General features: G+C 33.7%; 1 pseudogene; it reads left to right on the top strand.

Moving 5' to 3' along the window:
* The first annotated feature begins 6,917 nt into the window (after nt 1–6,917).
* Nucleotides 6,918–7,017, top strand: LOC122102978 (annotated as a pseudogene).
* Nucleotides 7,018–10,784: the final 3,767 nt, after the last annotated feature.

Here is a 10,784-nt window from a genome sequence, read left to right as displayed (position 1 = left end):
ACAGCACCCAGGCCCAGAGTTCAGGGCCCATTACCGGACCCAAAAATAAATAAACAAACAAACAAACAAATAAACCAAGAAACTATGGTTGGGCAATGTGATACAAGCCTTTAATTCTAGCACTCAGACTGACAGGAGATTAGGGACTGGAATTACTACTGATACCTTCCCTAGACCAGGTAGTATAATTTGTCTTAATAAAACAAACCAAACAAGAAAGGAATACACAGTTGGAAATTTGGGCTAATTTCTTCATTATGTTTTGAGAAGCCAAGTTTTCTATTGAAATGCAACTGGTATATAATCCTCAGGTGTGTTTTAAATGCTATCTTCATTACAGAATATTACTAGATGCAAAATGGTTCATGATTCCCATCCAAAATTTGAAAAAGTAAGTAATCATCATTCTGTTAGATTCCAAGGAAAGAGGAAGGATTACAAAAGCATAAGCCTGGAGGCATAGCAAAGTTCATCTAATGTAGGTCTTTATAAATCTTGCTAAATTAGAGTTTAGACTTCAAATAAATATTTTGGTTTTGTTTGTAATTTCATATTCTATAGGATACTACAAAATTCTTTTTAAGTAGAGGGTTTAATTGACATATTCACAAATGTTTCTTGCATTCTATTTGCCTAGCATATAGTTTCAAGAGAGTTATAATTAGAACTCAGTTAATAGATAATTCTAACTGTTCAAGTAGAAAATGATCATGTGAATAATGTAGACCGAGTTGACAACAAATTGATTATATTAATTTATAAATTTAGATAAAGCAATTTTTTCAGGCATTAATATAACATGGTATGAAGAGAATAATTGTGTGACATCTTCTTTCTTTTACCTGTGTGTAACACAGGAAGCAATTTCTTGAATTACGTGCTTCTGTATACAATGAGAAAAATGCTATGTTTGGGGCTTGTTTTTATTTTTGTTTTGTTTTATTGCTTTGTCATAGGGCTTGAACTCTGGACCTGGACACTGTCTCTGAGCCTGTTAAGCTCAAGGCTTGTGCCTTACCACTTCAACCTCAGTAACACTTGTGTCTGGCTTTTGCTGAGAAGTTTATTGGAGATAAGAATCTAGGGAACTTTCCTGCCTGGGTGGGCTTTGAACTGTAATTTTCTGATCTTAGCATACTGAATATCTATGATAGTTAAAAAAAGTATAAATATAAATATTTGCAAGAATTCCAGTGGAGGAAAAATGATGCAACCCAGTTTATTGTGGTGTTTTTTCCAGAACATGGAGGGCATCACATTAGCAGAGGTGTAGTATTTTTTCCCAATAGAGATAAGCTATTTGTGATGTGAATTAAGAGAATTTTGAGGTGCACCCTACAAGTTGGAAACTGTTGGTTTAGGATTACTTTATGGCATAAATTTTGGGATTGATGGTCATAGAAATAATAGCTTAATCTGATAAACAATTGCTTACTCTTGAAGAATTAATTATAACCGATGCTTTGCAGTTTTATCCTATACTAGAATGTGGCTATTTTTCTGTTCACTTCTTAATCTGTAACACCCTATTGGAAAATGCATCTATTGCAGAATTACATAACATGCAAACAGGTACTATTTTGAGTCTCTCATGTATGGAACGTTCAGAATTTGAAGTGAGTAGTTATTAGTCATAGGAATTGTGAAGAACACACATATTCTATTGTCTTCATAACTTATTTACTTTTAAAAGTTATGGGTTTCCATAGAATTAAACGGTTTTTGGTTTTAGTATGAGAAAGTACTCATTTATTCTTTTTTGAAAATATTGGCAAGTATATTGTGAAAAAATTGTCTAGTTGGATAACATTCAAGTTGATGGCCCTCTGATAAAGAAGGCGTAATTCATTCAAATTAGATGCCAAATAGTACTGATTTTTAAAAAAGTTACTACATAAAGAATAATATTTACTATACCAATACAGTGAAATTTTATTTTATGCAGTTTTTGATGGTAAAGGTGGAATTAGGATTGGTAAATTCGCGATTCTGATAAAGGAATTTCAAAAGAGTTTTAAAATTATGAAAGGTTGTTCAAACTTTTTAACTTTGCCTATTGAGAAAATTTAAAATTTCCTGGGAAAATAGGCTTTCATGCAAAGAAGTCCATTGAGAATTAGCCAAGAGGGAACAATGTGGGTAAGATGGCTCATTTTCACAGTAAACAAACAAACCTCACAAACCTTGCTGTAAGTCCTGTAGGTTCCCATGAGAATTGTCCTTACTCAGGAAATATACTTTTACTGTGTGAAACAAGTTTGTAGTGTAATTTAAATTCAAAGTTTTTTTTTTAATTAGACATCAAATTTGTGAATTGACCTTTAACTACTGAACAGTAATTCTCTTTAAAACATAATTTGGACCAAAATATTTAGGGAGAAAGTGCCCTTCACAATGAAAGAACGTATTGAGTTTACACTTTTCTGTTTTAATACTTTCCATGATGTCTTTGCACATGAATCACTGAAACACAGAAAAAAAACCTGATTGGATACTTCAAACCAATGATTTCTCATTTCTAAGTAGCTCAAAAATATAATATCCTTATTAACATGATATAGTGAAGATTTCTGTTATTACATAAGCCAAAAAGTTTGGGGATCAGAAAAGAATTGAGCAAATTGAAAAGGTAAGAAAACACGTTATTAGAAGCCCTAGCTAAGCGTATTGGTTTCAGCAGTGGAGGGGGCCAAACCTTTTTGCTATAGATTGTCTTAATGTTTTTGCTACCTAAAGTGATTTTACAGAGCCTATTTGGCTGAGTATAATGAAGAACAAATTGAATGAAGACATGAAAATAAATTCCACTCCAAATAAAAGAGTTTTCAAAGAGAAACCATGAAGATGTAGCAGTGGGGGACGCCTTATAGTCCTTCAGCTTCACTAGACTTGAAGCCAAGAAGCTGTGATTAATTGGAAATCATGCAAGAGCTAAGAGGAGGACATAGAATTAGGACATAGAAGTATTGTCCTTTGTAACAGACAATGTCATCCAAGGAATGGGTGATTTAACTCTATTCTTCTCCATACATCTTGTTGAGCAAATACAAGACCAAGAGGAAAATAATCTATTGAAATAATTTTGCAAAGAATAACTTCACTGTTCCTGATATGGTATCTAAGGAGAGTCTTAAGAGAGAAGATGAAAGTGGAGTATTCTTAGGTTTCCTCTCAGCATCTTGTTAGCAAAATATATCTTTGAGGTTAGAAGTGATTGAACCAAAAAGTGGTAGAGCATTTATTTTTGTGGGCACTTTAGACACAAGAAGATTTCAAGGTAAAAGAAAAAAGAAAAAATTATAGCTAAATATTTGTGATTATAGGTCTTGGGCTGGTTTTTTGGAGACAAAGTTTGGCATTAGCATTGGTCCTCATTAGCACAGTTGTTGCGTTTTCATGGGAACCAAATGAAAAGGGTAAGTTTAATGGACTCGCTTGGACGAGTAAACAGCATGATAGAAAATAATGGCAAATAATATTTAAAGAATTATTTTGAACAATTACTTTGCAAGAACAAAGAAAGAAAGATATAATTCAAAATCACTTGAAGTTATTAAAAGTATGAAAATGGAGTAGTGAAGAGATTGAGGGAAGACATAGAGGACTGTTTTCTCTCCAGTGGAATAATAGTTTCTTGATCTTGCTTCTTCCATTCTGTCTTCACAAGCTATCAAGTGTGCGTCAGGACTGGAGTATCCAGTTCAGACAAAGAGCACTCGCAGAAGAAAATATATGCAGTATATATAGGTGATTTATAACCTTAGACAATCTTTTTAAATCTGTTCAATATTCTCCCCTACCCCAAACTACCCTCTTTGAACAGCTTTGTTTGCTTTTCCAAAGACTGCCCTTCATTAACTGCTTAAAATTTTGAGAGGTCATATTCTTACTCTCTAGAGATTGCTGTTTGGTTGTGATTTTTGTTTGTTTTTGTTTGTTGGTTGTTTTTTTAACTGAATTTCCAAAGGTTGTGCAAGTGTGTTACAATTAAATATGTCCATCTAATTGTCTAATGCTTCAGGATCAGAGTCTCTCCTTCTATCATTCTCAACCAACCCTTTCTCCAAGACTTAGTTCAGATTTACCACTTCCTTTATTACATATGTACATTGAGTATTCTAGCTGTATTTGCCCCTTGTTCCATTTTTCATTCATTCTATTTCTTTACTATTGTTCCTCTCTGGTTTCAATATCCTGATACTCACTCTGTTAAACTGCCTGTTAATACTTTGAAAGGTTTATATACATTCCATGGAGTTTCAATCCCACATATACTTGAACTGATGTCAGCTTATATTTCCATAATTCATTCATCTGCAAAAACAATTTGCAAGACTGGAGACGTGAAGCTCTTAGACATGATTTTATTCTCGTTCTTTTGGAAGATTAATCTTTAGTCAACAAGAAAGTTTAAAAATGGCTTAGAATTTATTCCTAACTACCAGTTTTTATAAATGGCTTTGTACAGTTGTGTATGATTATTTTATTTTACATGGGATAATTTTTTCTACTACCTATAAGTTTTGGAAAAAGAAGAAAACACATTTAATACTTAGAGGAATATGATAGAAATCGAAGATAGATTTTAGGTTTGTCACATCTCTCGTCAGTACCCATATTCAAGACTTAAAGTCATATTTCTTACTATGTTAGACAGATAGGGAAAACATAAAATAACACATGAAAAGCCAACTATTAGTGACTTTTAAAAATATACCTTCTTATTTGATGAAATTTACTTTATTAGCTAATATTTGGGTTTGAAATATGGGAGGCTGATCTATTTAACAAATTTCTGGAAGGCACCTACTCAACAACACAAATGGTGGGGGGTACTATTTCTACACTTTAATGAATGGTTGAACTTTTTTGGTACTAGTGCTGGGTACATAAATCAACTCTACTGTAACTTGCTCCCTACACTTGAAAAATTCTAATGTCACTATCATCTACTTGTCAAATGTTATTTTGGCAAATGTGATTTTAAATAGTTTATTTGAAAATGAATATACAGGAGATTAAATGTAGGTTATCATTGGTTTGAGAATGACAACATTTTTATAATACAGAATCTAGTTTTACTGAAGTACCAGTGTTTTGAGCACTAAGGATCTTCTCAGTTAATGTTTTTTCTAAATTATATTTGACCTCTAATTCAAGATTCCTTGCCTTGGTAGACCAATTATGGATCTGTCATTTCAGAAACTATTTTTTTGGCTGCACTGAAATCTTTCATTCATCATTAGGAGAGGGGTATTAAAAATAATTTTGTTCATTTCTGATTTTGTTCATTCATATGTGTTGGTCATCTGTAAATTGAAAGTTTTAATTACAGTACTTTCTCTCTTATTTTTTGATTTCATCTTTCATTTTAAGTTGCCTTGCATTTCACAATTGATTACTACTAATTCTTGTAAGGAATTGGGGCCCTGAAATATTATAGGAAGTGAGAAATTGAGATGAGTCTTCATTTATTTTCTGTTAGCATGTGGCATGGGCCTTTGTGAGAAGCCTTGCTCTTGTTATATGATGATGCAGATACCTGGGAACTAGTATCCTAGGACCCGTGGGTCCTGCAGAAGAATAATAGCTTTTAGACATCATATCAGCAAAATTGGGTATAATCAGTAAGAATGCTTCAGAAATATGGAGAAAAATATTTTGGGACCAGCGAGTTAAAACAATAAACAGGGCATCATAGTAAAATCCCTTATAGATTAGCAAAAACAATACTGTTATTTTGCAATGTGAATTCAGAAGACCACACATAGAAGATATCACAAGTTTATAACGAAGATATTGCATTGATAATTCTTATATTCTAGTATATATTCTAAACCTAATTATTTATATTCCAATGTATTTATGGGAATAAATGTCAATATATTTGTCTAATTATCAATTCTAGTAAGATTCACTGTGTGAAATTTAAAATCAGAACATATAAATATAAAATATATAAGTATATATAATATAAAAATTGGTTTGCATTATTGCGTTGTGGTGAGGGAATCAAAGGCAACTCTGTTTTAAAGTATTATTCAATTATCTCTACCTCAGTTTTTGGTAGAGTTAGACTTAAAGCTTTACCATTTGTTGATTTACAGCCTAGAGGCAAGAGGAAACACTGTGATTAAAACATTACCAATTTAAGGCCTAATATCGAAGAGAAACATATGGACTTCTCCAGGAAGTATGGAAATATTTGGTGATAGAAAGTCAGTAGTGTCAGTTCCTGCCTGGTTGGATGATAGACAGGCCAGCACAGTAGGTAATTATGCATATGAACAATTTTTTCACCTTCTTTGCATTAGCTACTTTTGAAAGGATAAGTATAATAAGCAATTGTATTTCAATAAAATACCTTCCATCCTGAACAATTCGGTCTGAACTGTTCATCTCTCTATGATTCCTTTTAACTAAGATTAGTTTTGTTCCAGTAAGACAATCTATGCTCTCAGGGTAAGATATTCTGGTTGGTCTGTTCCTACATGGAAGACGGGTAAAGGTTCAGGTAGACATTGTCCCAGCAAGACCTCATTTGGGAAATCTTAAGCTGCAGAAGTTTAGAAGTAGCTCTTAAGCAAGGCTTACTTTGAATCCATTAGCTCTATAAAGCTAACTGAGTTGATAAATAAGTACTTGAAAAGCCATCAACTTTGGATTTAGCTGTAAAGGCTTAAAAGTATGATCAAATTTAAAATGAAAATGACAAAATAGTCATTGACAAAAAAAATTATTAATGTGAGCAATCGACCAAACGATACAAATTTCTTCCACTATACACAGAATTTTAGAGAAATAAGATCAATAGCATTTTTAGGAACAATAAGGGTTCCTTGTTACAAATAGGCAACCATGGATATATGCCTGTATAAAGATTGCATCATTAAGTATTTAAATTTAGAGGATACTCTATGCTTCAGCAGCAGGTCTACCCAAATTACAACAATACAGAGATTAACATGGCACTTGCACAAGGATGGTATGAAAATTTGTGAAGTATTCCATATTTTTCATTTTTCGGATGCAAGAAATGAAAAACAGTTATTAAAAAGTTGGGGCTGGGAAGGTGGCTCAGTGGTAGAGCGCTTGCTTGCATGCATGAGGCCCTGGGTTCGATTCTTCAGCACCACATAAGCAAAAACAAAAAAACAGGAAGTGGTGCTGTGACTCAAGTGGTAGAGCGCTAGCCTTGAGCTGAAGAGCTGAGGGACTGCGCCCAGGCCCAGAGTTAAGGCCAACGACCGGACCCCCCCCCCCCAAAAAAAAAAAGTTGATTACAAAAATACAAGTGTAACAATACATGTAATTCATAGAAATAAAGGTTAGTTTGACATCAGTGTAGTAAATCTTCACCTTAGAAAGACCTTTACATACCATAAGCTTTACAAAACTTGAAATTAGATAACATTGTCATTTTATCCCCTAGAAATAAAATAATATAAGGACCTAAGAAAAAAAGGAATCTTCAACTTCTTCTATATGGAATGCAATCTGAAAGGACACATTTATTAATGAACCTATACATTGTACAACAATGTATAATTCAAAGTATTATATCCAGGAGCGAATGAAATAGATTATGGACATTATGCAAACATAGATATACTTTTTTCAGAAAAGCACCAGGAACATCTTTAGTTTCTATACTATTAATTTCAACAGAAAAGTTAAAATTATTTCTGATTTAAAAAAATCACAAACTCTGCAGAAGTCATTATAGATGTACACAAACAACTCTTGAATACATTTTGCCATCAAAGTCAGGCAATTCACGTGGAAGAATACCATGGAATCCATGAAATTTTAAAGTAAGATATTGCTGTTGCTTTGTATTGTGAAAAAAATTTTGTAGGGACACAAAGGATGGACTGGCATTTTTGAAATTTAAGAAACTTTACCAAACCATTACTACTTAGGAGAACAATTTGTACAGCTTTCCACAACTTCAAATAGGTAGTGAAACATACTTATCATTTTGGCAATATCAAATGCAGTTTCTTCCAAGTTGTTCTTCAGACCTAGTTTAATATAATGGTTCAATGGAAGGAGATAGTATTTTTGCTATTTCTGCTCCCAGCAGCAAGATGCAAAGGGGTCAAGAGGCCTTTAGTTTGGGGATTGGTATCTGCATCATGATGAAGTAAGACAGAAGCCATTCTGGTATTATTCCACATATAAGCACTGTGCAGGCGTGTCCAGCCATTCAGAGTTATTGAAAGAATATCTGCCTTGAGCTACCAACTCATGGACAATGTCTAAGTGTCCACTCTAGGCTTCCCGATGAAGAGGGTTATACTCATCCTCATCCCTAGTATTCATCTGGGTGGCTTTTTTGGAAAGTAGTCTCTGCACCATAGTAAGCCGATTAATTTCGGCATCCCAAAGAAGAAATTTGCTTGGATCCTACTCCATTTTTTTCTTGCAATTGATACCATTCCTCACTTTTTCATCTTGTTCCTTGTCTTCGTCAGAATTGCCTAACCAGAGACTTTGAGTGCCAGTGGGAATGAGATGTCCATGTATTTCCCTAATATTTCACATTGGTTGAACTGTTCAGAAAAATCTGGTGTATTTACTGCTTATGATTTTTCACCATGATTTATTTTCTCTTTTTCCATTTTTACTATTCTAAATTATTCTAACTGGAGAGTAGGAAATTGATAGAGAGCAGAGGAAAGATTTTCCTTCATATTCAAATGCACAGACTGAAAATGAGGACCAGTGGTGTCTTCATGTGCAGCTTCTTCTAGGAATGAAAAAATAGGAAACAATGCCTTCTATGTGAATGATTTGGGAAATACCATGTTATATTGTAAGAAAACTCACTATTCAACATATGAGCTTTAAGAGCTTTCTAGTAGCTTTCTAATGTTGGTATCCAACCTTAGAAAAAAATGTATAATGCAGTAGTAAAATAGAAGTTCTTTGTATGACTACCTAAATTCTTGTTTTTTGAAAGACACTTGTTTTCGTCTAAAAATAGTCCTGTCTATTGTCTTCAGGTGATTTTGATGAAAGAAGATGCTTAATGAGAAGTCAAAATGTATTAGTAGTCCTTTGCTACCAATTAAATTTCATTTTTTCTTCTTGGAGAATATAATGATCAAAGCAATAGTTCAGAATCAGCAAGCAATAGTTCAGAATCATGCTTCTAGTGCAAGTGGATCACCTTGATTCCATTTTCCAAAAAGTTTTGTCACAGATAAATCTCCCTGACTTCATTTGCTGCTTTCCTAGCCTGGACCTATTCCTTCATTGTACAGAAAATGTGTGATTCAACTGATTTCAGTCAGATCTGTTAATGGAATTATCAAGTATTTAGATTCTTTTTTTTTAAAATTAGTTGTGGGGCCTGAACTCTGGGCCTGGGCACTGTCCTTGAGCTCTACAAATCAAGGCAAGCGCTCTACCACTTGAGCCACAGAACCACTTCTGGATTTTTCTGTGAATGTGGTGCTGTTTTGGGAAATGGAAGGGCAGAATGTGAAATGATGGAACCAAAAATATGAAAGCAAAATAAATTAGGATAATTATGGAGCAATCATATTGTCTATGAGAACCATGAAAGAGATATAAATGTGCAAAGACCTAGCTAGCCACAAAATCCATGCTTCTAATCAATTTACAGAGCAAACATTTTTTTTATTTTTTAAAAGAGATGGAAATAGAATTTATGTATTTACTTGAAATTAGTAAATACATTTTTAGTAGCCTACATAAAGAGACATAGCTTTGACCAAATTACAGACAATAATCTTAATCCTTGGGCTGGGAAGGTGGCTCAGTGGTAGCGTGCTTGACTTGCAGCTTACTACAGTGTGGAGACTACAATCCAAAAAGGCCGCTCATATGAATACTAGGGATGAGGATGAGTATACCCCTCTTCATCGGGAAGCCTAGAGTGGACACCTAAACATTGTTCAAGAGTTGGTATCTCAAGGCAGATATTCATGCAATAACTGTGAATGGCTGGACACCCCTGCACAGTGCTTATATGTGGAACATATTGCAACAGCACAAACACACACACACACAAATATACACACACATCATCAGATTTTTCTTAAATATTTTTTGTGTATGGTCTTAAGAAATTTACAATACTAACTTGAATTTCTGACAGGACAATATCATCACTGTACATCTTGCTTCTATGCTTTCAGTTTCAAATTACTATCTAAGTATGTGCATTACATAAGTATTGGAAAAAGTAGGAGCCACACGGGTGGCTCTGGTCTTTAATCCTACCTAATCAGAAAGATGAAATCAGATGATTGTGCTTTGAAACCAGACCAAGAAAAAAAAGTCCATTAGATTATAATTTGAATGTAACCACAAAATGTTGAAATGGAGCTGTGGTATAAGCAGTAAAATGCTAGCCTTGAGAAAACTAAAACAAAAAAAGTAACAAATTCTGGCACAGGGTCAGTCCCTGAGTTCAAGCTCTAGTATTAGCACCAAACTAATGAATGAATGAATGAATGAATGAATGAATGAACTAAAAATAAATTAAGTGGTCACATGTGGAGAAACAGGTAAAATGTAACAACCATGGTGACTGGATTATGTATTATTTTGTAATAAGGCAAATTATCATTTTTCCTAATCACTAATATTTTATTTGAACTTTTTTTGTACACTAAGCCCTGAATTTGGCATGCATGTATATGTGTGTGTACATGTGCGCACTTGTGTGTGTATATGTGTGTGTGTGTGTGTGTGCGGTTGCAATGTTGCTTGCCAATGTGGACAGAGTGAGGCTGAAAAGTTCTGTGTTG

The sequence above is a fragment of the Dipodomys spectabilis genome, unplaced genomic scaffold, assembly GCF_019054845.1.
Source record: "Dipodomys spectabilis isolate Male_0828 unplaced genomic scaffold, ASM1905484v1 ptg001156l, whole genome shotgun sequence".
Classification (NCBI taxonomy): Eukaryota; Metazoa; Chordata; class Mammalia; order Rodentia; family Heteromyidae; genus Dipodomys; species Dipodomys spectabilis.
Note: the sequence above shows the minus strand (reverse complement) of the source record. Positions and strands in the feature narration are given on the sequence as shown.